This window comes from Enhydra lutris, unplaced genomic scaffold (assembly GCF_002288905.1).
Source record: "Enhydra lutris kenyoni isolate GAN:26980312 unplaced genomic scaffold, ASM228890v2 scaffoldscaffold49, whole genome shotgun sequence".
Classification (NCBI taxonomy): Eukaryota; Metazoa; Chordata; class Mammalia; order Carnivora; family Mustelidae; genus Enhydra; species Enhydra lutris.
Genome location: NW_019154133.1, coordinates 14,373,457 through 14,399,976, shown reverse-complemented (window position 1 = coordinate 14,399,976; position 26,520 = coordinate 14,373,457). Strand labels below are relative to the sequence as shown.

The 26,520-nt window shown below is 38.2% G+C and overlaps 1 pseudogene; it reads left to right on the top strand.

Annotated features, from left to right (window-relative positions):
• The first annotated feature begins 518 nt into the window (after positions 1–518).
• LOC111156794 overlaps positions 519–26,520 on the top strand; it is a 79,908-nt pseudogene continuing 53,906 nt past the window's right edge.

Here is a 26,520-nt window from a genome sequence, read left to right as displayed (position 1 = left end):
TAATTTACATTTCACTATTTTAAATAGTAAAGTATTTTACTATCATTTTACTATTTTAAATAGTAAAATGTGAAGTTTGTTCTATAAATAGTAATTCTCTTGAATATATTCATATTTAACATTGTATAACATCCAAAATGTAATGATAAATTCACCTGAGTGTGTTATTATAGGAGTCAATTTTTCCTTTGTAAAAGATACATGTAACATAGTTTCAATCATTCAGTATTTTGTGAATGGTTAAAATGGTCGAAGTGTATTATGTATTTTATATCATTTAATTTTGTCTGCATAAAAGACTAGAATAGTAGCATTGTATCATTAATGTCAATAATAATAAAGTGAAATGTAGTAAGACTATACCAGCTACTTTGCATTTAAATTTATTTAACCAATTTCTATTATGTTCTCACCTGTTTGGGAGACAAAAATCCATGAAACACAGACTTTCTCCCCTTTAAGAGATCACAAGCCTCCATAGGAGAAACTTCATATACATATGAAACAAATCTACAAACATGGGCCAAGGTAAGTTATAGAGACAGTAACTGCTAGGAAGGGGACAGGAAAAGAAGTTTAATAAAGGCCACAGCATAGGAAAGCTTCATGGGGGATACAAGACTTGGGCAGTTTCTTAGAATTAACCAGCCAATTGTTCAAGATTTATTCAGTACATATTATGTATAAGCCCAAGTCCTAGTTGTTGAGGGTGTTCTAAATGCACATAATTCCCAAACTTTGCAGTTAAAGAACTTGATATCTCTAGTTTACAACAATGATAGAGCATCATAGGGGCACCTGGCTGGCTCAGTCAGTGGAGCATGCAACCATTGACCTCAGGGTCCTGAGTTAGGGGAGTTGAAGGCATCCTATTGAGGGTGGAGTTTACTTAAAGAAGAAGAAGGAGGAGGAGGAGGAGGAGGGGAGGGAGAGATGGGGAGAGGTGGAGGGGAAGGATGAGGAGGAGGAAAAGAAGGAGAATTAGGAAATCCCATGAGGAGTTTGAAAAATGTATATGTTGTTGATTGTGGGGGCGACTTCAGAAAAGTCAAAAGAAATAATCATTGAAGGAAACAAAAATCAATAACTAGATTTTACTTTTTGAAGATTGCTGGTATTCCCTGATTGCAGAACTTCATATAGTAATAAGAAAAATATGGAATCAGCAAGCACAGGCAATTTGTTTTAGGACAACATTCCTGACACTGGTATTCTAGAGATGCTATTGAGACATACACAAAGTATTTTGTAGTCAAAATATGCTTAAGACACATGGAATTAAACAGGTGTTTTTATCATGGAATTTCTCTCACCTTTTAATACACTTAAGAAAATCATGGCTTTGGTTGAGAGGGATGCTATGCTATGTTTTCCAAACTTATTAGAGAGTAGGACATATTTTATTAAAGACTTGATGTGGAGCCTGGGTGGCTCAGTCAGTTGAGATTCTCAATCTTCACTCTTTTCTCTTCACGGAAAGTATTTTGAAATATGCTAAGTTTAAAGTTTCCCAGACTGACATTGATTGGTCATTTGAATATGATCCGAATGCAGTAATACAAATATCTCACTGATTGTTTGAAAGTAGGTCTTGATAATATGAATGTCCAAGTCACCTCAAGATTCCTTGAGATCAGGAATTTTCCAGAGGTAAGTGTGGGCCCCTTCACGATTAATTAAAGAGGATACATGGGAGGAAGTTTCAGCATAAGACTGTCTAGAATGTAGCAAGTCACAGAGTTCTTAGACTCCCTGCCCTTGACTCACTATGTTATGTTTATTTAGGAGAGATCTGTGAACTCTTTGTCAGAAAAGTGATAAAATATATTATTCCAGGGCTGTGCACTCCAAGAAAAAAGGCAATGGTCACCACATGATATAATAGAGTGTTCTGTTTAGGGCACATTAGTTCAGAAGGATGAAGACAAGTGAGGGTATAAAAGATGGTCAAAGAATGAGTAAGGACGTTTGGGATTGATTGCCAGGAAATATTAGGTCCACAAAAACTGCTGCTGCTCTAATTGTCCACATGTGGATTCACTGTTCAAACTGTTTGCCTCAGAGGTTAGACATGAGGATGTTACCTCACTTTAGCAATGGGGATCTGGAAACTGTAACCAAACATAGAGAAAATAAGTTCAATGATGATATGAGAAGAGACTTTTATATGTCCTTTGAAAAACTTATTTGAATTGCATAAAATGTTAGTTGGAAGGTTAGTGAGGATAAGCTTTCCCCCCCCCCACTTTTTAAGATTGAAATTCTCATAGCATCCAATCAGCAATTGTGAAGTACACAATTCACTGACATTTAGCATATTCACAGTGTCGTGAAGCAGTCAGTCTAGCTAATTCCAAAACATTTTCATCACCTACAAACAATTTTATTTTATTAAACTTTTATTTCAAGGTAATCATAGATTGACATTTTTTTTCACAAAATTGCAAAAACAGTTCAATGGAAGAAGGGTAGACTTTTCACCCAGTGGTGCTAGGACAACTGGACAGCATTGGCATAAAAATGATCCTTGAACCCAACATTACACCTCATACAAAAATTAACTCAAAAAAGATCATAGGCTCAAATGTAAAACATAAAATTACAAATATCTTAGAAAAAAACTATAAAAGAAAATTCTCAGGATCTGGGGCTAGATAGAGTTCTGGGTCTTGACACAAAAAGCATGATCCGTAAAAGAAAAAGTTGATAAATGAGACCTTATTGAAATTTAAAACTTTTTTTCTGTTTTAAGCCCTATGTGAAGACAAAAAAGACAAGTTACAGACTGGGAGAAAATAGTTGCAAACTACATATCAGACAAATTAGTGTCTTAGAACATGTAAAGAATTCTGCAAATAGCCAGTTGCAAAAGGTTTCATACTGTATGATTCCATTTACATAGCATTCTTGAAATGGCGTAATTATAGAAATGGAGAACAGATCAGAGAGCAGGAAGGAAGGAAGGAAGGGGGTATGTCTATTCATAGTCAACAAGAGTGATCTTTGTGATGATGGAGCCTTCTCCCACTTGACAATATTAATGTTGATATCCCGGTTGTAAAACTCTTATCTTTTTCAAGATATTATTTTTCAAGGAAACTAGATAAATGTGAGATTTCTCTGAATTATTTCTCAGAACTGCATGTGAATCTACAACAATCTCAAAAATTTCTATTGAAAATATAGAATGAGTTTTAGATGACTTTCAAATGGTAGTTGAAAGGTAGCCTTATTGGGTGCCCAGGTGGCTCAGTTGGTTGAGTGTCCAACTCTTGATTTCGGCTTAGGTCATGATCTCAGGGTCATGAGATCGAGCCCCACATCATGTTCCACACTGGGCATGGAGCCTATTTAAGATTCTCTCTCTCCCCCTCCCTCTGCTCACTGGTCCCCACTTGTGTGTGCACACATGCATGCACTCTCTCTCTCTATAAACATTAAGTTTTCAGCATCATCTCCGTTAATAGTTACTGTCACGATGTGTGTGGTACAGTTTGTCAAACTGTGTGTATGGATCCATACACACAGCTGGAGAACATTCTGCAACATCACCTTTATAGCCAGTTTCTTCCTCAAGCTCCCGAAGGAGTATCAGTAAGGAAAATGAAATCACATTTTAAGAAAGTGGCTAATAAATATAGTGATTCCCTTCTTTATTATTCTTCCCTTCCAGCATCCATTCATTCAGAGAGTCAACAGCTCAAATTGAGCACCCACTCTGTTGCCCTTGAGCAGCTCATATGTTAGATGTGTGGCAAACCCATGGCCAGATATACAATCTAGGGCTCTGATTTAGAGGCCCACTCCAGCCCTTACTACCTCTGTAACCATGGACAAGTTACTTCTTTGACCCTCAGACTCCCAGAGCTGTAAAATTGTAATAACAATACCACTTACTTCACAGGGCAATAGCATGAATTAAATGAAGTAACAGAGGTTAAGGATTTAACACTGAGCTTGGCACCTGGAAGCACTCTAATGTTCACTAGGTAATAGAATATTATTTGTATGAGGTTGAACTAAGATAAAAGTAGGAGGAGGGTCACCTGGGTGGCTCAGTCGTTAAGCATCTGCCTTCAGCTCAGGTCATGATCATAGGGTCCTGGGATTAAGCCCCACATCAGGCTCCCTGCTCAGCGGGAAAGCTGCTTCTCCCTCTCCCACTCCCCTGCTTGTGTTCCCTCTCTCTGTGTCAAACAAATAAATAAAATCTTTAAAAAAGAAAAAAGACAAAAGTAGAAGGAATGACGACAGAGATGTTTTCTTCAGACAGATGGCTTATTTGGGGAAGAGAGAGATGAGATTAGAGGGGTTAGCTGCATTGGAAAGCATGGTGTTCCCTGTTAAGGAGTTTGTAGTTTATCTTGTGGGCTGCGGTGAATATTTGGAAACTTTCAAGCAGGTAAACAAATGAGATGATCAAAAGAGTTAACATATACAGCAGTGCAGTTAGAAGGCTGTTACAATGATAAAAGTAGTTTTTCTCAGAGTGGGATTCTCAGGCCAGATTCATCAGAATCTCTGGAAGGTTAATGCTCAGGGATTTCTTTCTTTTTTTTAATTAATTAATTAATTAATTAATTTTTATTTAAGCGAGAGAGAGAGCTCAAGTGAAAGAGCTGAGCAGTGGGAACAGCAGAGGGAGAGCAAGAAGCAGGGTCCCCACTTAGCATGGAGCTCAATGTGGGGCTCCATATCAGGAACCTTAGATCATGACCTGAGCTGAGGCAGACGCTTAACCAACTGAGCTACCCAGGCACCCCAGGGACTTCATTTTTAATAGACTTTACAGGTGGTTCTTTTGCACACTTGGGTTTGAGAATTCTGGTCTAAAGGAGAAATGATGGAATTCTTAACAAAAGAGTATCAGCAATAACAGAGAAGAGGGGAATTTTGAGAAATATTTGAGGAATAAATTAGCAAGATTTGTTCATCCATACGATGTAGGGAAGTAAATTAAAGAAAAGAATTAAGGATGTTGCCAAAGTTTCTAGCTTGGACAGTTGACTTATGGAGAGCTGAGGATAAAATTCTGGAACACTAACATTTAAGCAAAAGAAAAGAGGCTGTGAATTAAATCCAAAAGAAATATTTGAAGTGGTTGGGAGGAGATTCAAGAAATTGGGTGGTCATGCAAGTCATGAAAATAAGAGCTCAAAAAGGGAATTGTCAAATGATTCAAGAATCATGAGTATGATAAGAAATGAAAAGGGCATTCGGCCCTTGAATTACTTTTATTTACTTACTTTTTTGCTTTTCCTTTGTCTTTAGTTGCAAACATCTTACAAGCTTTTTTGTAAGATCAAGAAGTATATGTATTTTTTTTTAATTATAGCAATTAACAATGACACCAAGAGCACCTAGTGCCTGGCATCATTACCAACACTAGATGACATTTGTGTTAGTCCAGCTCTTTCCATATAAGTAATAGAAACCAAAGTCTGACTGGTTTTAATGCCAAAACAGAACATAAAAAAGGTGAAGCAAAGCTGATAAATACTGTAGGTGGCTCTGTGGGGCAGGACCAATTCCCAGGGTTAAAATAATGTCATCAGAAATGTCTCATTACCTCTCCACTTTGCTTTCCTCTGTTTTAGCTCCTTTCTCAGACCAGCTCTACTTTAATGACCGCAAACTGGTGACCAACATCACTAAGCTTTTATTTCATAGTTTACCAAGACCAGTAGAAGAGAACTTACCAGAAGTTGCCTCAAAACTCCTGCTTGCTTCTGATTGGTCTAGTCAGAGTCATGTGACTTCCCCTAAACTAATTCCTAGAGCTAAGTAGATGCTTTACTGTCATGGGCAATGATTACATCCTCTGTCTCCTGATTAAGAGTAGGAGTTGTCAGAGGATCCCCAAAAGGAAATCAGAGTGATATTACCAGAAACAGGAATGAATCCTGGGCAGGCAAAAACAACAGATGGCCACAGGAGTAGTACTAGAATATTCATGTGCCAATTTTAATTACATGCTTTATCTTGCGTTGACGTGTTTATCAGGGTATTTCCACTTATGTGAATTTCCTGGTCTTTTAAACCTAATATAGGAACGTTGTAGTAGTAGTAGTTTTTTTTTTTTTTTTAAGATTTTATTTATTTATTTGACGCAGAGAGAGAGAGAGATCACAAGTAGGCAGAGAGGCAGGCGGGGGGGGGGGGGTGGGGGAAACAGGCTCCCTGCTGAGCAGAGAGCCTGATGCAGGGCTTGATCCCAGGACCCTGGGATCATGACCTGAGCTGAAGGCAGAGGCTTTAACCTACTGAGTCACCCAGGTGCCCCGGTAGTAGTTATTTTTAAAAGAGATACTTGGTCTAGAAGCCAGGTTATAGTAGGTTATGTGTGGAGCAAATGAAGAAAACAGTGCAACTATAAATGATTTTTTTTTTAAGTAAAATTGATAGAAAAGAAGGGCACCTGGGTGGTGCAGTCAGTTGAGCGTGAGACTCTTGGTTTTGGCTGAGGTCATGATCTCAGGGTGGGGCGATCCAGTTGCTCATAGGGCCCAGGGGTTTCTGAGCTGGAGTCAGCTTGAAAACTCTCTCTCCCTCTCCCCACAAAATAAATAAAATCTTTTTTTAAAACAAATAAAGATAAAAATAAAATTGGTAGAAAAGGAAAAGGAGAGAGCTGGAGCTATAGTTTGAATAAGGGGCTGTGTTGGGGCACCTGGGTGGTTCAGTTAGTTGAGCCTCTGACTTGATATCTGCTCAGGTCATGCATGATTTCAGGGCTGTGGATCTAGCCTTAGGTCGGGCTCAGGCTCGGTGTGGAGTCTGCTTGTCCCTCTCTCTCTGTTCCTCCCCCGGCTTGTGCTCACACTCTAAATAAATAAATACATAAATGAAATCTTGGAAAAAAAGAGATTATGCAAAGTGAGTTTTTTGTTTTCCAGCTTGTAGGCAAGGGATCATTGGACAATTCTCTATTGAGAAAGAAAATGCTTAGGTTTTGTTTTGTTGGGTTCCCCCCCCCCCGCCTAGGGAGCTATTAGGTAAAATGTTTTTCACAATTAGGGTATGTAAATACATGTCTTGGACTTCTTTTATTTGGCTTTGACCCTTAGAGATACATTACTCAACTCTAAGTTTCCAGTGTGATGTTAACCTTGGTAGAGACCATGTTTTGTGGGAAAATGGGTACAGGAGTCCCAGTATATATTTGGCAGATTGATGATCCAGAAATGACCTCCATGTTTGTATCAGACATCCTCTAAATGTTGAAAATGACAATATGGCTATCTAAATGATGCAGATTAATACATTTAAATGACACACATTTTTGTCTCCAGAATGAAAGCATTCTTAAAAAGTAAACAGTAAAGAAGGTCTTTGGCACACTATTTTGAATTCAGATCTAAACCATGGATGGAGTGTGTAATTCTGAACTTATCCTTGACCAGTGCTTTTGGAATAGGATAAAAAACCAGTACTTGACGATTATTACCAGGGTAGCAATTCACTGCGTAAGTTAAAAAGTAAGAGTGGCCTTGAATTTTAACTTTAACACCAAAATCCAGAAAGAAATGTATCTTGTGCACTCTGAGTGAAAGATGAAAAGCCATCACACAGTGTTTTCACATCTGACGTTATAAATCACGAAAACATGAAAGAGGCATTGCCTGCAGCTTTTCTCAAGCCTCTCGGATACATTTCAAGCATTTTATAGAGAAACTTTAACCCACTGTCACTTTATTCTTCAACCAAAGGAGAAAAGGGAAAAGACTGTCATCAAGTTTCATTTTTCCCGGGACCATTTCATCAAAGTCTATGAGATCACCGAACAGAGTTATCAGCCGTCTGAGCCTAGGGTAGCAGACAACAAATGATGCCTGATTCACCTGTAGGGAAGAGGCAGCGTGAAAAGTTATCTGGAATATCTTATATGAGCATTTATATGGACATTAGTTAAGGGAATGGTTGAAAAAAGTCAGCTGTTCGAGAAAACTGAAAACATGGAACATTGACTGCATGCAGGCAAACTCCTGCCAATGTTCGTAGGAACCATTTGAAATGTTAAAGTTGAATCATGCCTCCATTTCCAAAATCATCATTATTATTACGTTTAAACATAAAGACAATGGAAAATCTCAGAAAGGAGATGTATAAGGAGATTTTCTACGTTTAAGGTGGTGCTAATTCTATGATTGACAGAAGGAATGTTGCTGATCCTGGCTGAGTGTGGGGGGCCCAGCAGGCGGTAGTAACCCTGTCTTTTATATCCTGCCTACTGATGTTTTGACATCTGAGGCCTTAATGGCCCTGGAAGAACTGTAACACACAGCATCTTCACTTTGTGCTGCTGAGTGGGGTTGGGGATGAAGAGCCAGCAAGGGCTGACTGCTCCATACAGTGGGCAAAGCAAACTAGATGGTAGAGAATTTGAAAACACTAAAAATGCATCACAAGTAAGAAACTATCGGGAGTAGTGGCAATAGCCCCCCCCAAAAGCCTTTCTTGTCCAAATGATAAAAAAAAAAATTTTCATTTCTGAGTCTTTATCAAATACACCCAACACTCTGCCAAAGGAAGATAAAGACTTTTCTTTCCTTCCCTCTTCCTAGAAACCTTGAAGAGCCCAGAGGAAAAGCTGATTGGGATGAATTTAAATGAAGTCCTTTCTCAAGGCTAGAAGATGGTTACTAACCTACTGCATGGTCCTTAGTGTCTTATACTTATAAAATGTGCTCAGTGCCCACTTGTCTAAACCAATATTTTATATGAATACTTTAGGCCTTTCAGAGTTAAAATCACATCAGATAAGGTTGTGTATCTTGTGCATGTTATTTCATGTAATAACTCTTAATTCCCAAATTTTATATTTGCTGTTAGAATCAAATTTTAATTTCCTTTTATGCTTATAATATAATATAATTTTATGCTTAATAATAGTGTTAGGGTTATAAATCAATAACAAAAACTCACTGCAATTTTTATTTTTGAATTGTGAAATTATCTCAACTCTCTCTTCTCAGGCCAGCTGATGGGCTTGTGTTAGAGTAGTTTGTTATGTAACTGAATGTGTCTCTCCAAAATTCTTATGTTGAAACCTAATCCCCAATAGGATGGTATGTGGAGGTGGGGGCCTTAGGGACGTGACTAGGTCATGAGGGTGGAGCCCTCATGGATGGGATTAGTGCCCTTATCAAAGAGACTCAGAGAGCTTTCTTGCTCCTTCTGCCATGTGAGGACAGAGTGAGAAGATAGCCATCTATGAACCAGGAGGCCAACACTTACCAGGCATTGAATCTGTTGCCTCCTTGATCTTGGACGTCTCAGTCTCCAGACCTGTGAGAAATACATTTTTGCCGGTTCTAAGCCACGCATTCTGTGGCATTTTGTTAAAGCACCCTAAAAAGACTAAGACACAGATCCACTTGGTCAGGGCCAGACACACAGGAAAAGCCTTGCACGTTACCACAACAGTTCTCATATTGCCCATATTTGTTGGTCCTTTAGGAAAATAATCTAGGGACGCCTGGGTGGCTCAGTTGGTTGCACGACTGCCTTCGGCTCAGGTCATGATCCTGGAGTCCCGGGATCGAGTCCCGCATCGGGATCCCAGTTCCACGGGGAGTCTGCTTCTCTCTCTGACCTTCTCCTCGCTCATGCTCTCTCTCACTCTCTCTCAAATAAATAAATAAAAAATCTTAAAAAAAAAAAAAGGAAAATAATCTATTTTGCATCTTCACACAGAAACTGTGGAATAGTGGAAAGAACAAACATACATACATACATTTGATGCGAATTATTGGCCAGCAGTCTGTACCACCAGCTAACCAGATACTTTGGCCACGTCTTCCTCTTTCACAGTATGATTGTATAAATTGACTAAAATACTTAAAGTCATTCCTGGCACACAGCAGCATTAAATACATACTCCTTTGCTATAATAAAACCCTTTTCTCTCTCTCTCTCTCTCTCTCTCTCTCTCTCTCTCTCTCTTTTTTTTTTTTTGTGGTACTTTCATTTTTCTGTCAGCTTCTGAAAGAGTAACTTTTATCCTTACTTATTCCTGGATGAGGGGTGTTTTCAGGAAATCCAAACTTTAAGAATTCTTAGTCTAAAATTTCATCCAGTGGCAGCTAGTTTCTAACTGCCTGTTTATCAAAAATGTCCAGACTATCAACCCTGCTCAATTTAGAGCTCTAGTTATGCAAGTATTAGCAGTATTTCTTCTATTTTTTCTGCATAGTTAAGTTCCAGTACAAGAGGTAGCAACAAAAGTAGGTTCTGCCTATCTGAAAATATTTATGCTTATTCATACTGTTCCCAGTGCAAGGGTTCATTCATCTCCTAGGATGTGGCAGATGGAGCAATCACTGCTGACTGATTTACGGAGGAATTCTGAGTCAGTCATGAACTTGTCTGGGCCTTGAAAGGTGAGTATGATTTTGCTAGTTGTAGTTAACAAGGTACAACAGACAGGGTTTATGCTAAGATGTTCAGAAAATATAAGAAAGTATAGCTCTGGTAGAACAATGTTGCATTGACTATGGTCATTATGTTCTCTTCTGTAAGGGGCCCTGAATCAATCTTTGCTAATAATGACATATGAACAACAAGACATGTTAACAAGTAAAACCAAAAATAGAGCAGGCAGCAAGGTAGTAATGGGAACTAGGAAGGCACTGTAGGGGTCATAGAGAAAATATACTGCTACAAAAACTCTCTTCAACCTTTGTTAAATGCTTTCACTGTAAAAGCTGTAGTTTTGTTTGGAAGAAATCGTCTCTTTAGAGATTAATATCACCATGATGGAATCTGCTTTAAACACTCTTTTTAAAAAAAATCTAGAATCAGCATCTGAATTGCATGACATTGAGCAATGTTCTTCAAATATTATAATCATTAATACAGATGCATTTTGCTGTAAACATTTCTGATATACAAATACCCTAATTTATAAATATATATATTTATGTATATATATTTATGTGAGTAAATATAGATAGCTAAAGAGAGAGAGAGAGAGAAACAGAGAGGGAGAAAGCAGAATTAATTTTTTATAGAAAGTTTGGCCACTTTTTAAAAATTCTAAGTATCCCCATTATGATCATTTATATTTATTAGCATATCCATACATCCATCAGGTGAGTTAGAATCCACAGCTGGTAACGGTGAAGTTGACCATGACCTCAGGAAGGCAACATTGTCCAGGGGAAAGAACACAAGAGACTTGACTTGTAGGCTGAGGTCCTCTACTGAGTAGAGTCACCCCAGGAAAGACCCTACATGTTTTGGGGCCCTGTTTTCTCATATGTTGAATCAGAGAGTTGGATCAAATTAAATTTAAGATAGCTTCTGTATAGTTCTAAAACTATATAAAAGAAAGTGATCAATGTTCAGGAATCCCAAATGGGAAGAGAAGATGAAGAAATGCTTCCTAGAGAAGGTGAGAATAAACAATGAAGGATACACAATGGAAATCAGTCATGTTGAGTTTGCATTCCTGGGGGAGCCATCCAATCCACAATAAGTCTATAGATATCAAAATTGGGAAATGTGGAGACTTTAGAGGAATAACAAGTGGTCTAGTTTGATTAGGATAGGAAGAACAGGTAGTGAACAGGTTTGAACATGCAGATTGGAACCATACAGTTTATTTATTCAGCAAGCATATATTAAGCACTTACTTAGTGCCAGACACTATCCTACCATAAGATACAATGGTGAGAAGGGTAGGCAAGGTTCTTTAGGGAAACAAACTTATAGCCTTTTGGGGGAAGAGAGACTATTTAACAGCTATGCTAAGAAAGCATATGACAAGAACAGCTAATGCAGTCTGGAGTGTGAGAGTCTTTGAAGATGTCATATTTAATCTGAAACCTAAAGGTTGAATCAACATCAGCCAGATACTGCGTGGAAGACTGTTCTAGGCTGCGAATATCTGCCATCCCTAACCCTTGATGTGTAACTCCTACCATCAAATTATGGGCCATATGTCCAGAAACCAGTACAAATGGGTTACTGGCACTCCAAGCAATTGAAATTATCATGCAGAACAAGTGTGTTTACCATCCCTGGTCTAGGAGATATTATACCAAATAGAGCCTGGCATCTCTTCATTTTCAAATACAAAAGTATACTTAAAATTTGAAAGACCTCACAAACAGTATTCGTGAAAATCCACAAATAGAACATCAATTTATTCATTCAAGCTTAGCCAAATTTTAATAAAATAAGATAATTTAAAAAAATAATACGTGAAACGTGTGATTAGACAGCTTCTGATTCTATGTTCAATGTTTGATGAGAACCCAGAGGGAGGAGGCTATAAATTTTAAGCTGTGAGTTTCTTTATCAAGATTAACCTGTTGAAGTATATAATAAGAAAAGTCTAATGGTTGGATTCATCAAAGTCTAAAATCTGACACGGAAAATAGAATTAATGACAATTGTAACTAAGGGTACGGGCAACATAGAAAAAGACAGAAAGCCAGAAGGTTGCTGACCAGTGGGGGAATGGGAACTGACAATCTCAGTAAGGCTAAAGAATTCTTTGGGAGTGAGGGGAGACAACCAGTGAAGGTTCCTAGGGAGTGGGATACTGAAATGTGAATGTCAGAAAGGGGGATGGAAGGTTTACGGTGTAGTCATAGGAGTGGGAGCTGAAGGAAACAGGAAAAAGCAAGTGACTGTGAGGCCATAATTTTGATTGAATGCTCCCATCATTATTTAAGTCACCTAAGATGATAAGGGGAATAAGAGTCAAATCAAAACTTTAAGCCTTAATGCCAACATTTTCAAAGAACATGGGTAATTTTTACCCATTTGGGAAACAAAAGGGAAGTGAAACCCAATAACAACTGCAATAATCCATCTGAAAGCCTTGGGATGGAGGAGGAACAAGAAAATATTTAGGGGGCGCCTGGGTGGCTCAGCGGGTTAAAGCCTCTGCCTTCGGCTCAGGTCATGATCCCGGGGTCCTGGGATCGAGCCCCACATCGGGCTCTCTGCTCAGCAGGGAGCCTGCTTCCCTTCCTCTCTCTGCCTGCCTCTCTGCCTACCTGTGATCTCTGTCTGTCAAATAAATAAATAAAATATTTAAAAAAAAAAAAGAAAGAAAATATTTAGAAGTGGTAGTGGCAAGCATAAGGAATAAAACCACCTGCTCCAGGATGATGATGTGTGGAGGAGGAGAGGCAAGGTAAGGCAGTCGGATTGAAGAAGAGTCAGATTACACTTATGGTGGGCTTTCGGTGTGAGTCTAAGACAAGGGGGTTTGAGGGTGTAAGGTGGGCACAATGGAAGGAAATGGAAAGACATAGTCAGGGGGTCAAAAGAACCAAGATGGGCTTGGGAACCCAAGGTCTAGGATGACAATTCAGAACTGTGAAGGGGATGGAAAGGCTTGGACCTATCATAGTGGTGAAAGGTGGCAGGGATAAAGGCCTTGGTGTTATCAGCTGATCTCAAAACTCTTACTAGAACCTGGTTAAAGAGATGTTTCCCTGTTGATGCAGGCAGGGGCGCTCAATTATACCTGAGTCCAGACAACAGTCTCTGTCCTGGAGCTGAATTCCTGACTTAAAAGCTCAGCAGCTTTAGGTGGAGAGGTAGCATCACCTGGGCTGAGCCACCACAATCTCCCTCAGGGTTTTTCTATGACCACACAATAGGCTTATTGGAAAAGGAGTTGCACCTTATTTGAAGATTACCAGGCAGGGTCAGGGGTGGCATTAGCTAAATCAGCTAGAGTTCACAGGTTTATCCCAGTTAGAATTCATGTCTGGTCTCCATGCTCAGCATGGAGCTGGAGTGGAAGCCAAATTGACCCTCCATGATAGAAGGGAAAGTCCGGAGTGTGGAAAGAGAAGCTAAACTGTCCTTCAGCGTGTTGGTTTCACAGGCTACTAGGACTTCCTGTAGCCATGGAAAGCCATACATACAGGAACCAGAGCGCTGCCATATCTGGCAAGAATTCCTTAAACAGTTCCAAGGGTATCTCTTTGTGATAACATGACTGGGTGTGATGAAGCAGGACAAGACCCATCCAATCATATCTGTGAACATGTTGAGAATGAAGCCACTTGAGTGCAAGCCCTTCGAAGATGACTTGTTAGACAGTATATGAATGTCAGTAGGTATATGATACCCACCAAAAAGGAGTAAGTCCATCCCTCCTCTGGGAAATGAAGCCTGAGGTGGACACATTTGACCTGTCCTCCTATCTGCTTTCAAGAGCAATCTGAAGAGGTTGTGCTCTTCCATCTTGTAAGCTGACTGACAGACATCTCCCTACCCCTACCCTTCACCGCCTTGAAGATGAGCTTTCGCAAGAACAAACTAGAACATCTTAGTGAGATGAAATAAGGGTCTGGGTCAGGAAAGGTCCTCGACCACCAAATAGGATGGATTTCTGCCTTCCAAAGTTCAATTGTATCCAAAAAACTTATGGTAGCCAAAATTCTGACCCATTTTAAAATATTTCCATTAAATGTGTTAAATATGCTTTATATATATAAAGTTAAACACCCTTTATCTCATACAGAAATTTTTCCTGAATTTAATTTATATGCTTCCTTCCACCTATTCTTAATCATTTTGACCTAATTCTTCTAGATGCAGTTAAAGCCTATTTCCTCTACTTTGATAATTAGAAAAATTTCCTCTAGGTAGGTAATTTGAAAAAAGAAAACACTGCAAACGTTTCCTTCCTAGACTGCACATCTTTAGTTACCACATTTTTTAATAGTGTGAATGAAAATTCCAATAGAAAACTCAGCAAACATGGAATATTCTTGAGTTAACCTCAGTTTACCTCTATGCTTTACTCAGATTCTGTTTCTATAATGTCAGTTAACTTAACAACTTAACAAAAATCAGTTCTAATTTCTATCAACTCTCAGCAAAGTTGATATGTTAAAGCCCATTGGAGTTAGCATTTTGATGACACAAATTCAAATGTCATTGAATCAAATCATTTGATACTTGACATGAAAATTTATATAATACGTTTTCCTTTTCCTACTCCCTCTTACAATGCTATTTATTTTGAAGTCTTTGGGGGATCTCAGGCATGCGTTTTTCCAGACCCCAAAGCTGAGAAATACACTAGGATTGATGTGCTTTTTAGAGACAATTCTTTTCTAAAGTCTGGTTTTATCGAAGAATTATTTGCTCCATGAAGCTGTAATCATGAAATACTTTTTCCAATAAAAATCCTGCAGTAATATATCAGGAGCTTTACAACAGTTTATTACTACAGAAAGAGGTCATTTAAATCCAATAAAGCACCATCCTCATTTAACCTCTTTTATGAAGAGATGAGCTTAGCTATTATGAAATATATTTCCAAGTTTGGCCTTAAAAACAATTATGCAAACAAATAAAGATTCAGCATTGGGTAAGAGCATAGGATTTGTGTTTAGAAGGTTTAAATCTCTGTTCATTTATTTACTGAGCTGCCTAAACTTGGGAAAATTAACTGTTAACTTCTCCCATCTGAGAAACAGAGGCATATGGGGCACCCAATGGTGCTTGTAAGGAATAAATGGCAAATGTATATAAAACACCCAGTCCAGCAACACTGCAAGCATCCACAGATGGTAACTCTTTGTATCAATTGAGTTATACTAATTTGCAGTTGCAATCTTTTCTCTTTTTTCCATTTCACTCATAAAAATGCCCCATATAATAAAAATGTAGCAATGAAAATAGGAAAGGTTACTCACTGAATTTATTTAAAAAATCAAAATATAGAATATTTATTAAACGAATTATTTTATTACATTTACATAATTATATTATATATTTTACACATACATATTTATATATAATATATTAATGAAATTGTGAATTTTATTATATATTTATATATGTAAAATTATATGCTTCATTTAGCTGACAGCAATGTATTAATATTTAATTAACTTTCAAGTGGTTTCTCATAAGTCAAATGACATCATAGTACTTCCAATTCATAATACATATTTTATATGTAAAATTTTCTGGACACAGAGTATTAAAATATAGTAATAATCATACATGCCCAAGTGTATACAAATTGCCAATAGATAAATGTCCAACTATTAATGAAGTTTTGTAGAACAATTGGAATTATTTGCATTTACCTCAAGACTTATTATTCTGATAATAACCTGTGTTTCCCATAACCATGTACATGGATTTAAGAGATCAGGGAGCAAATCATAGTAGCTAAAAAGGCAGAACACCTGTGGTGGTCACTCTGAAGTTCTCCCACAAGCCCACACCAGTCTTTCTTGCTGAGATAATCTGGGAGCTCTACTGGGGAATGCTGGGAATAAAGCTGGAAAAACAGAATATGCAATCAAATCCAAAGAGTGAAGCACAAGCCAAAAGGAGAGACAAAGTCTAGTGAGGGTTAGAACATGGCGATGAGCAAGGTCCCTTTGAATCTAGCAAGTCCAATCTAGCAAGTTCATTTACGACAAATAGACCAAAAAGCATCTTGCTTTTTTATTTTTCATTCTTTTCTGTATAAAAAATTTTTAATTGAAAAACTTTTTTGAAGTATAATTGATATACAATGTTAAATTTGTTTCAGATCTACAACATAGTAGACCTGAACTTCTCCCTACATTTATGCTGTGCTCCCTACAAGTGTAGCTACCATCTGTCACCATTCGACCCTATTATAATACCATTGACTGTACCTTTCACCCCCCCCATGTCTTATTTATTTTATAACTGGAGGCCTGTTTCACCTTCTCCCCTTACCTATTTTGCCCAACCCCTGCCCAACCCCTGCCCCTCCCCTCTGGCAACCATTACTTTATTCTCTGTATTTATGGGTCTATTTCTGCTTTTTTTTTTTAATTTGATACATTGCATGCTGTATCGTGAAACCGGTTTGCTTTTAAGATACACATTTTCAGAAATACTCATGTAGCAGCAAGGCCAAGGTTGCTCAGTTCAAAAGCAGTAATTGTGGAGAGAAATAGTCCACAAATAGAAAATTGTGGAGAGAAAAGCTGACTTGGGGAAATGAGTACAGAAATGGTAAAGAAGGTAAAATAAAGAAACTTATCTTGGTAGTAGAACTGGCATACATTGACAACAGGTTATTTATGAGAGATTTCTGATTAATCTATTTTTTCATAATTCTTAAGAACACATTCAATAATTATGACATATATGATAGGAAATCTTTTGCCTTTTTTTTAAAGATTTTTATTTGTTTATTTCACAGACAGATTACAAGTAGGCAGAGAGGCAGGCAGAGAGAGAGAGAGAGGAGGAGGCAGGCTCCCTGCTGAGCAGAGAGCCCAATGCGGGACTCGATCCCAGGACCCTGGGACCATGACCTGAGCAGAAGGCAGAGGCTTTAACCACTGAGCCACCCAGGTGCCCCTCTTTTGCCTTTTTTATGTTTTACCAAATGCTCCCCTTCTTGTTTGGAACCAAGAGCCAAGATTCTAAATTTTGTGATCTTGCACTATGACCTGGTGGTAAGTATGCCCCCTTACACAAGTTATCGAATGCCATCGGCATAGAACTCTAGAAAATGTAATCAGCATAATACACAATTTAATACTAACTCAGCAAAGTATATATAGTATTCCCTCGATTTCCCTCTTCCTTTGCCATCTCATTTATGCATTTGTGATTTGTTTTCACATTATTTGGGGTGTCTGAAGTTTCTATTCCATTTTTACAGCGTTTCTGTTTACTGTCCATATCATAATGGGCTCCAATCCACACAACTGAGACCCACAGTTATGCGGTTTCTAACTGATTTGAATAGTGTCTCTCCAGTACTTTATGACACCATGTGAAGCCCTTGCCAGTTTCTGATGTTTCAAGCAAAGTGGCATCTTAGTTTTATTTTCTCATCATTGCTGTCATTACCCCAACTTTCTGCGAAGCTTTTGGCTTTGAGGGATGGAGTATATTCCATTCCCTTTTTGTAGATTTTGCCGCCATTTAAACCCTGAAAGATTTCTGTGCCCAAAAGCTCCATCCCCATTTCTTTTTTTTTTTTTTTTAAGGTTTATTTACTTATTAGAGAGAGAGAGAAAGAGAGCAGGGTAGGAGGGCTGGGGGTGGGGTCAGAAGGAGAGGGAGAGAGATTCCCAAGCAGACAACCCCTGACCACGAGCCCAACACAGGGCTCCATCTCATGATCCTGAGATCATGACCTTAGCTGAAATCAAGGGTCCCACGCTTAATCGACTGAACCCCCCAGGCAGCCCCTCCTCTCCTGCTTATTTCTAGCCTATATAACTTCTTACCACACTTAAATGTAACCATTCCCCCCACCCCCACCCCCAATTATAATAGCATCAATAGTATCAAGCATCATTTAGTTTTGGAATTGAAATCAATGGAAATCAATGGAAAACATTTCCTGCATCATGTGGAAATGGAAACTAAGTTCCAGGTTACTTAAGGGATGTCGTCCAGGGAGCTGGCTGTCCCCCAGAAAGACAATGATGCGGCAGGCCAGAGGCAGCTGCCTGCGGTCGGATTGGCACTCCTGTGAATGGTTATGTTTTTCACAGATGGTGCCTTGATAGATGCTTGTTCACTGTGGTGCTGAAAATGTTGTGGACACTGAATCACAGGCAAGTTTTCATTCCCATTATTTCTGAAGCAACGAGGAAACGCTTCCTGTGCCTCAGAACAATGCTGCAGTTCCTCTGAGACAAGTTCGAGAGTGCAACTCAAGCCATTTCAGATTTCCACTCTTAGGAAGTGTAACTACAGGGTTCAAGAGGCCATGTTCTCTCTCCAACCCCCACCCCATTTATTTTGGGAAACCACCATCTAGTTCTATTTTTATTAGAACTTTTGACCCGTGGGATATTTTATGTTTCCCAGGTGAATAGAAAAATGAGAACAAATGCATATATACTTCCATACATAAAGACATCATTAGTAGTAATTGGCTTGGATTGAGCTGTAATTTCTTTGGCCAGGAGCAAATAACTACCTGTCTCAACCAAGTGACACCAAATTCTGCTCTAGCAGAAGCCAGCCAGGGAAGCCTAAATGGGTAGAGTTTTAAAATAGAGCTTATTTTCTTTGTCCCTTCCCAAGGAGAATGTTTTGAAGGAAGGAAGGGTTGGGCAACAGAGCCCATGTCTTTTTCATTTGAAATACTTTGCAGATGCTATTTTACACAAAATTTCTGTTTCTGGGATTCTTAAAAAAAGATTGGCAGCATCGTAGTGAGGTATTGTTTATTTTTGCCTTCAGAAGCCTTGGAGCAGAGTGAAGAAAGGATCAGCAACTACAGAGGCTGCCCCTTTGTCAGTAACTTTATTGTTTATTTTAGAGAGTGTGGACCAAGCTACCCATAGATTTCCCAGTACTTTCTTCCCTCTCATCAGCATATAGAATGTTCTGTTTCTGCATCCATATTATTTTATTTGTTTATACACATTTGTTTATACACATAAGATCTATCACATCTTGTCCCAGTTATCTGTTTATACAGAAAAGCCTAACTGCTTCATGCAGCGTGGAATTTATAAATGAGAGACTTCTCCATCCTTAATTACAGTGTGCAAACTAATGACAGCAAAAAAACCCCATTTTTTATTCAAGGTTCAAGTCTAATAGTTGGCAACCACCCATTCAAATTTGGCTGTAAAAAGATGTTGGACAATTCACTATTAACATCTATATATGACTTTAAGGTCATTGCTGTCCCTTTTGTGAAGTGAAACATACTACTTGGAATTGCCCCATAATATAGACTTGAGATTTATTAAAGAATCTCTATCACAAACAACTGTAATTTTACCTGAAGAATTCTGAAGTGGGTGGAAAAACCTAAATCCCAATCTCATTCTTCTATTTTGTAGCTCTGTAAATGTGGGTGAGTTTTTGAGGCTTTGTTGTCTCAGCTTTAGAAGGAATCACCCATAGGATTAACACAGGGATTACCTGAAAGTGCTTTTAAACATAAAGCATTATGTAAATATTTGTTTTTAGAGTAGTGGAATAGGCATGGGTTTTTGGCATCATGCTTTGCAAAAAGTATCTAGTTGTTTAATCTTCTATGATATGCACATAAAAGTTAATATTTCAGGAGACTATATCTCCAAAAAATAATTATTTCTTTACTCAGAAAAAATAGACATCGTATTCAGAAATAGTTAAGGGAATGTCAGCTTTATTAAAACTGTTAAGTAATGCTATAATTCGATGATTTAAGTATTCTACCTGTAATTCTCTACCCAATTTCACATCCGGGTAGATAATTTAGAAAAATGGAAGATGTTTCTGTTTTGTTTTGTTGGTTGGTTTGTTCTTGAGATTTTTAAAAAGTGATTTACTTTTTTAAAATATTACAAGTCTGGTTAATTGATTCACAAAACAGTTTTTTTTTAAAAACTGTAGTAATTATGTATATAATTTGAATACCAAATTTTTTTTGTTTTTATTTTTGAAATGTTTTAAAATACATTCGCCAAAGCTAAAATCAAATGGTACCATAACTAAATCTTTCCATAGGCATTCTTGGCTGGAAAAATGGATTTTATTATTGTATATATGCACATGTTAATTTGAGTATGAGTATCATTGTTAAACTCACACAATATCTTTGGCCCCTGAGTTATAACCAAAAGAAATGCTATTCGATTGTCACATAAAGATATAATCCAAGTGGAACTTAATTATTTTGAAATTCTGTTTAGTTTAGTTTTGTGTTATTCACAGCATTAGTGTGGAGGGTGTTCTTTTTGTTGGCATAGCCTGATAGTACTGTCCTTCAGCCCAGTCGATTTGTGGTAACGTGTTGTCTTTCTGTCCTCGGCAAGACAGTGAAAAGCAACCACAAATTGCTCTTATCCAGTTTATAAAATGCTTGGTGTTGCTCTGAGCTGGGAATCAAATTACAAAGAACACCAAGACCTTCAGGAAAGGCTGGGGCACAGAGTTCCACACTGATACAAAATGAAGCCCCACCCCAGATGTGAAGAGAGGTGCTCCTTGATCCCACACCACCTTGGTGATCTGCTGCCCCCTCTTCCAAGATGACCACTCCCAGCCTTGATCCCACCACCCACAGCCTTTCTCGGTTTCCATTGTTCCTGATGTCTGGGACAGGACACTGTGGAACCACCTCTTTTTTGAAACGACTTTGTCAGTAATCTTGCTATGTATACAGCTTCCGCTTTTGCCCATGAGAAAACTTCCAGATCAGGCCATTTGGTCCTAGAAAGGGAGATAGTCTTAAACTAGAGAGTCAGAAATGGGTATAGTTAGCTCAGCAGTGAGACATGGACATAGTACAAATAGTAATAGCTCTATAAACAGCTCCAAATCAAAAGGATAGTCGCTAAGTACAAATGCACAAATCAGAAGATGAATTCTGTGTACAAACAGGGCTTAAAGCTATTCTTTTGACTTTGCTGTCAATAGCTGGTTTCAAACACAAAAAAGAAGCAATATGCTTAAATGCTTCAGAGTGAAGGAGTGTTTTATGTCTTTCTGTACGAGGTCAAAAGCCTATGGTAAGGTCAAATTTTGGTATTAAGACCACCCTTAACTGATGGTGGATCAGGGTGTCCAGTTGGTAACACACAGTGAATATCCCAGATGCAGATTTGTAATATGCTCTTTCTGTAATCTGCTCCATGTGAAACATATCTGAGCTCACAGAAGAGAAATGATTTAGTTCTCGAATTTCTTACTTGAACTGAAAAAGGACACCTTTTAGAAAACAGATTATTCCCTCCAACCAACATAAAAATCCCTGTAATTGTGATAATTTAATTAATATATGCTCTGTGGATATATTCTAGCAACTTATATGTACAAGCTATGAAATTTTTAATGCCCTTAACTGAAAGGTTTTAAAATGCTGTTGGGACCGAAATATTTTCTGAAATATAATTCAATTAACTTTGATTGTTTATATAAGGAAGGATGGGGAAACTAATTGTCAACCAGATAATGCTTTTATCTCTAAGAAAGCATAAATTCCTTATTATTAAGCAACTGCAAAATCCTTTTATGTGTTTAATGATATGGCTGTTACAAAACTAGATTGAGTAAACTGTTCGCTGTATGTTTTCTTGTGAGGCAGTTTCATTAAGAACAGTTACAGTTAGATGTGTGACAATCTGATGAGAAATGACTCTCATTTAAGATAGTTGTAAAATGTTTGAATAACATAGGGAGCATACTAACTATATTAGTTAGAAGCCCCAGTTTCCAGTCTTGGACTTTTAGCAAAAATATTTTCATTATGTCTTAATTTAAGTTTGCATCCTTAACTTTTTCTTTATAACAGTATTTTTTAATTGACTTTTTATTGGAGACATGAGTTCTGAAAATCTGTGAGCTGCAAGTTCAAACTGGCCTTCAAGGTTAAATGGAAAGCTCCTATTTTTTTTTCTACCAAACTCCCTTTCTCATTCCTCGGAGCTGTCTTTTTAGAACATCACCATTTCCTCAAGTTCCCTTTCTTGCCCATTCTTGTGCCAACGGTTTGGTGTTTTTTTTTTAACCCATTGGTGTCTTTATATTTAGGGTGTATATTTGAAGTGCAAGTTGACTCCTGTTTTCATGTTTTTTTCCAGTATAGTAATTTTTGTCTTTTGAGGGTTTAATCTACTTACAGGTTGAGTGTTGATATAGTTGGTTTAACTCTATTTTCTTACTGTTTGTTCTCTACTAATCCCATCTGTCCTTTCTTTGATGTCATTTATTTCTCTTTTCATAACTTCTTTCAGATTAATCAAATATTTTTTATTACTTTTTTTCTCCTTTGTTAATTTTTAGTACTACTTTTTTGTGCTTTCAGTGGTTGAATATACATTTCCAAACGGATCCTTGTCTTATTGTACTGTACCTTATGTAAATACCTGTACCAATTCCCGAATGATACAAGAATCTTACAAGAGTTTACTTCATTTGCTTTCTTCCCCCCAAATCAGAACACCTTTGAAAATGAAAAGGGTCACCCTCACTAATTATGTTGCCTGAATTGAATAAACTGGTTGGACCAGTTCCATACATAGGAAGATTCTATTTATGTAATCCCTCTCTTCCTGGATCATGTTTCTTTATAAACTGCTGCTGTTTTGAACAAAAGCAGCTCTAGGTAATGATTAGGGAGAAGGCTCTGGGGGTCACAGATCCTGGGCCCAATCCTTGATCTGCCACTTTCCAACTGCATAATTTTTGTCTAATTAAACTGTGCTGTCTTCGTCTTTTCACCTGTAAAACAGAGGAAAAATATGATCAAGTGAGATCAAACTCATATGGATATTATGAGGATTTAAAAACAAAATCCCAAGGGGCACAAGATGTTGCCCTGCATACAGTAGGTACTCAACAAAGAGTAGGAATTATTTTTTCCCACAATCTTTTTTTTTAAAGATTTTTTTTTTTTTTATTTGACAGACAGATCACAAGTAGGCAGAGAGGCAGGCAGAGAGAGACAGGAGGAGGAGGCAGGCTCCCCGCTGAGCAGAGAGCCCGACGCGGGACTCGATCCCAGGACCCTGAGATCATGACCTGAGCCGAAGGCAGAGGCTTTAACCACTGAGCCACCCAGGCGCCCTCCCACAATCTTTTTTAAAAACACACGCTTGCCTTTGGTTAAGTTTATACTTTGCATTGTTTGAGAACCCTTGCTGTTGGTTGCAATAGATTGAGAGCATCATCCCACCAAGCTTTGCTGGAATGGCCTCAGTCTGTCTAATCTTTCCAAATGCATACAGAGCATATCTTTCTTCAGCTTGCAAGTCTTGATGGTTGGCTATCACCCGAGAATAAAGTCCAAACATATTAGCATAGCAAAGATTTTCCCAAGTCTTTCCTTGCCACTCCCTCAATACAGTCCACATTCTAAAAAATTTAGCTCCTTGTTACTCCCTGTTCAATACTCAGGCCTTAGGGCCTTTGTTCAGGCTGCCTGGAGAATGCTCACTTATTCTTCATGAATCATCTCATCTTCATTGTTCAGGTTTCTCTGGTCTTTCACAGTCGAGTTAATTTTTCCCCTTTTTTATGCCTTGATGTAACTTGGTACGCGTTGACAGCTCTGAGAGCAGTGTAAATGAGTTAAACTAATATGTGACATCAGCATGACAAAATGACTCCTCAGGAGATAAAACTTCCCTAACCAGAATTATGAAGAAAGGTAACAGTGGTTCTCATTCCCAGAGGACCATTGAAAAAGTTTGTGGGATGTTTTTTGATATAGCAATGATTGAATGTGCAGTCACTTCTGCTATAATGCTTGTTTTGAACCTGTGAATTTTTTCCAAGGCAATTAATATATTAGGAAACAAGTTGAGCATAAGGCAAATTTGAGTTTGCTTTTTGCAAAATTTCATCCATAGGAAACACTAAGGTAAATGCAGAGAACTATACCCAGATGAACCCAATTATGTGGGAAAACAGAAAAAAACACACATGATGGGGAGAGCTGAACACAACACCCCAGAATGTGCCACTTCACACATGGATTATCTTGAGCTGAAGACTATGAGGGTCTGTCAGACTAAGGAAGAGCTTTTTATATCCCCATTAACTGCCTAAAAGAATCGAGACAGGTGGCCTGTTACAGGAAGAGAACTATTAGCAGAAAGAACGTTTTGTATCCAGAAAGTCTTATCTGCATGTCAAGGCAAACATTTTTAAGACAGTTGCTCTTTTCCTTTTCCTGTGAATTATCTTCCACCCTGTTGAAGCCCCAGAACCCTAGCTCCTTCTTATCTCAGGATGGTATATAAATCTCCATTACCTGACTGCTGGGGAGTCTCATGTTTTATTGGGACTCATGTACATGTGAAATTTGTTTTTCCCCTGCTCATTTGGCTTATGTCAATTTATTTATCAGACCAGCCGACAAACCTAGAAGGGAAGAAGGGAAAAGTTTCCCACCTCACAGCGCTCACGTGCACACACACACACACACACACACACACACACATTCTCTCTCTCTCCAAACATCTACCAGCTACCTCAGTTCATCAGGTGTTATTCTATGAAATTATGTTTTCTTATTCTTTTGTATTGTGAAATTTCATATATAAAACAAAACAAAAATACTTATGCAACATCTTAAATCTGTTTAAGAATTCTAGTTCAAAACACCAAGTGGTCATTGCAAAAGAGAATCTCATTGGGATCCATTGGGAGGATCCCAATGGAAATCATCAATACTTCTTATGGTCCTTTTGGTGCTAGTAGTGCTGGGTTTAGGGGTTTCCCACATCACAGTTTCTGTAGTCTTCAGCTGCCAGGTAAAGCTCCCAATGCAGATGGGAAACCTGGAAAAAAATTTCCAGCGAGGAAGTAGACATTAATTGACTACTAAGACTTAGATTATACACTGAATCAAAATTTCAATTTTGATGAGCTTGGTGTCTATTATAAGCACATGTTCCAAAAGGTCTACATCTCAAAGGCAAAAAGACTTGCCCCAGGAATGAAGACAGAGAGATCACCGACAGGAGGACGATGAGTCATACCTGTCTACATTTGATATTACAATTTCCCTCCACCCCTCACACTTTCAGAAAACCTTTCTTTCATCACTTCACAATAACTTGCAAGCTGAAGACCTTCCAACCCCCACTTCCCCAAGCAAACGCTAGGACTTCTTGGCAAGGTAAAGTGCCATATTCTCCCTAGAAGTTATACATTTACTAACGTTGAACAAACATAAAATTTTGTTAACATTTTTATTAGGTTTCAGTGATTTGTTCTTTTTTTTCAATTAACATATAATGTATTATTTGCTTCAGGGGTACAGGTCTATGAATCATCAGGCTTATACAATTCACATCACTTATCATAGCACATATCCTCCCCAATGTCCATCACCCATCCTTATCCTTCTTCCTATCCCTCTCCTCCCCACCAGCAACTGTCAGTTTGTTTCCTGAGATTAAGAGTCTCTTATGGTTGTCTCCCTCCCTGGTCCCATCTTGTTTCATTTTTTCCCTCTAGAGCCCCCATGACCCCTCACCCTGCATCTCAAATTCCTCATATCAGAGATATCATATGATAATCGTCTTTCTCTGGTTGACTTATTTTACTTAGCGTAATACCCTCTAGTTCCAACCATGTCATTGCAAATGGCAGGATTTTAATTTATTGATGGATGCATAGTATTCCATTGTATATATATGCCATATCTTCTTTATCTATTCATCTGTTGATGGGCATCTAGGTTCTTTCCATAGTTTGGCTATTGTGGACATTGCTGCTATAAACATTCGGGTGCATGTGCCCCTTCGGATCACCACATTTGTATCTTTAGGGTAAATACCCAGTAGTGCAATTGCTGGGTCATAGGGTATCTCTATTTTCAACCTTCTGAGGAGTCTCCATACTGTTTTCCAGATTGGTTGCACCAGCTTGCATTCCCACCAACAGTGTAGGAGGGTTCTCCTTTCTCTGCATCCTCACCAACATCTGTCATTTCCTGACTTGTTAATTTTAGCCATTCTGACTGGTGTGAGGTGGTATCTCACTGTGGTTTTGATTTGTATTTCCCTGATGCCGAGTGATGTGGAGCACTTTTTCATGTGTCTGTTGGCCATCCAGATGGCCAACAGA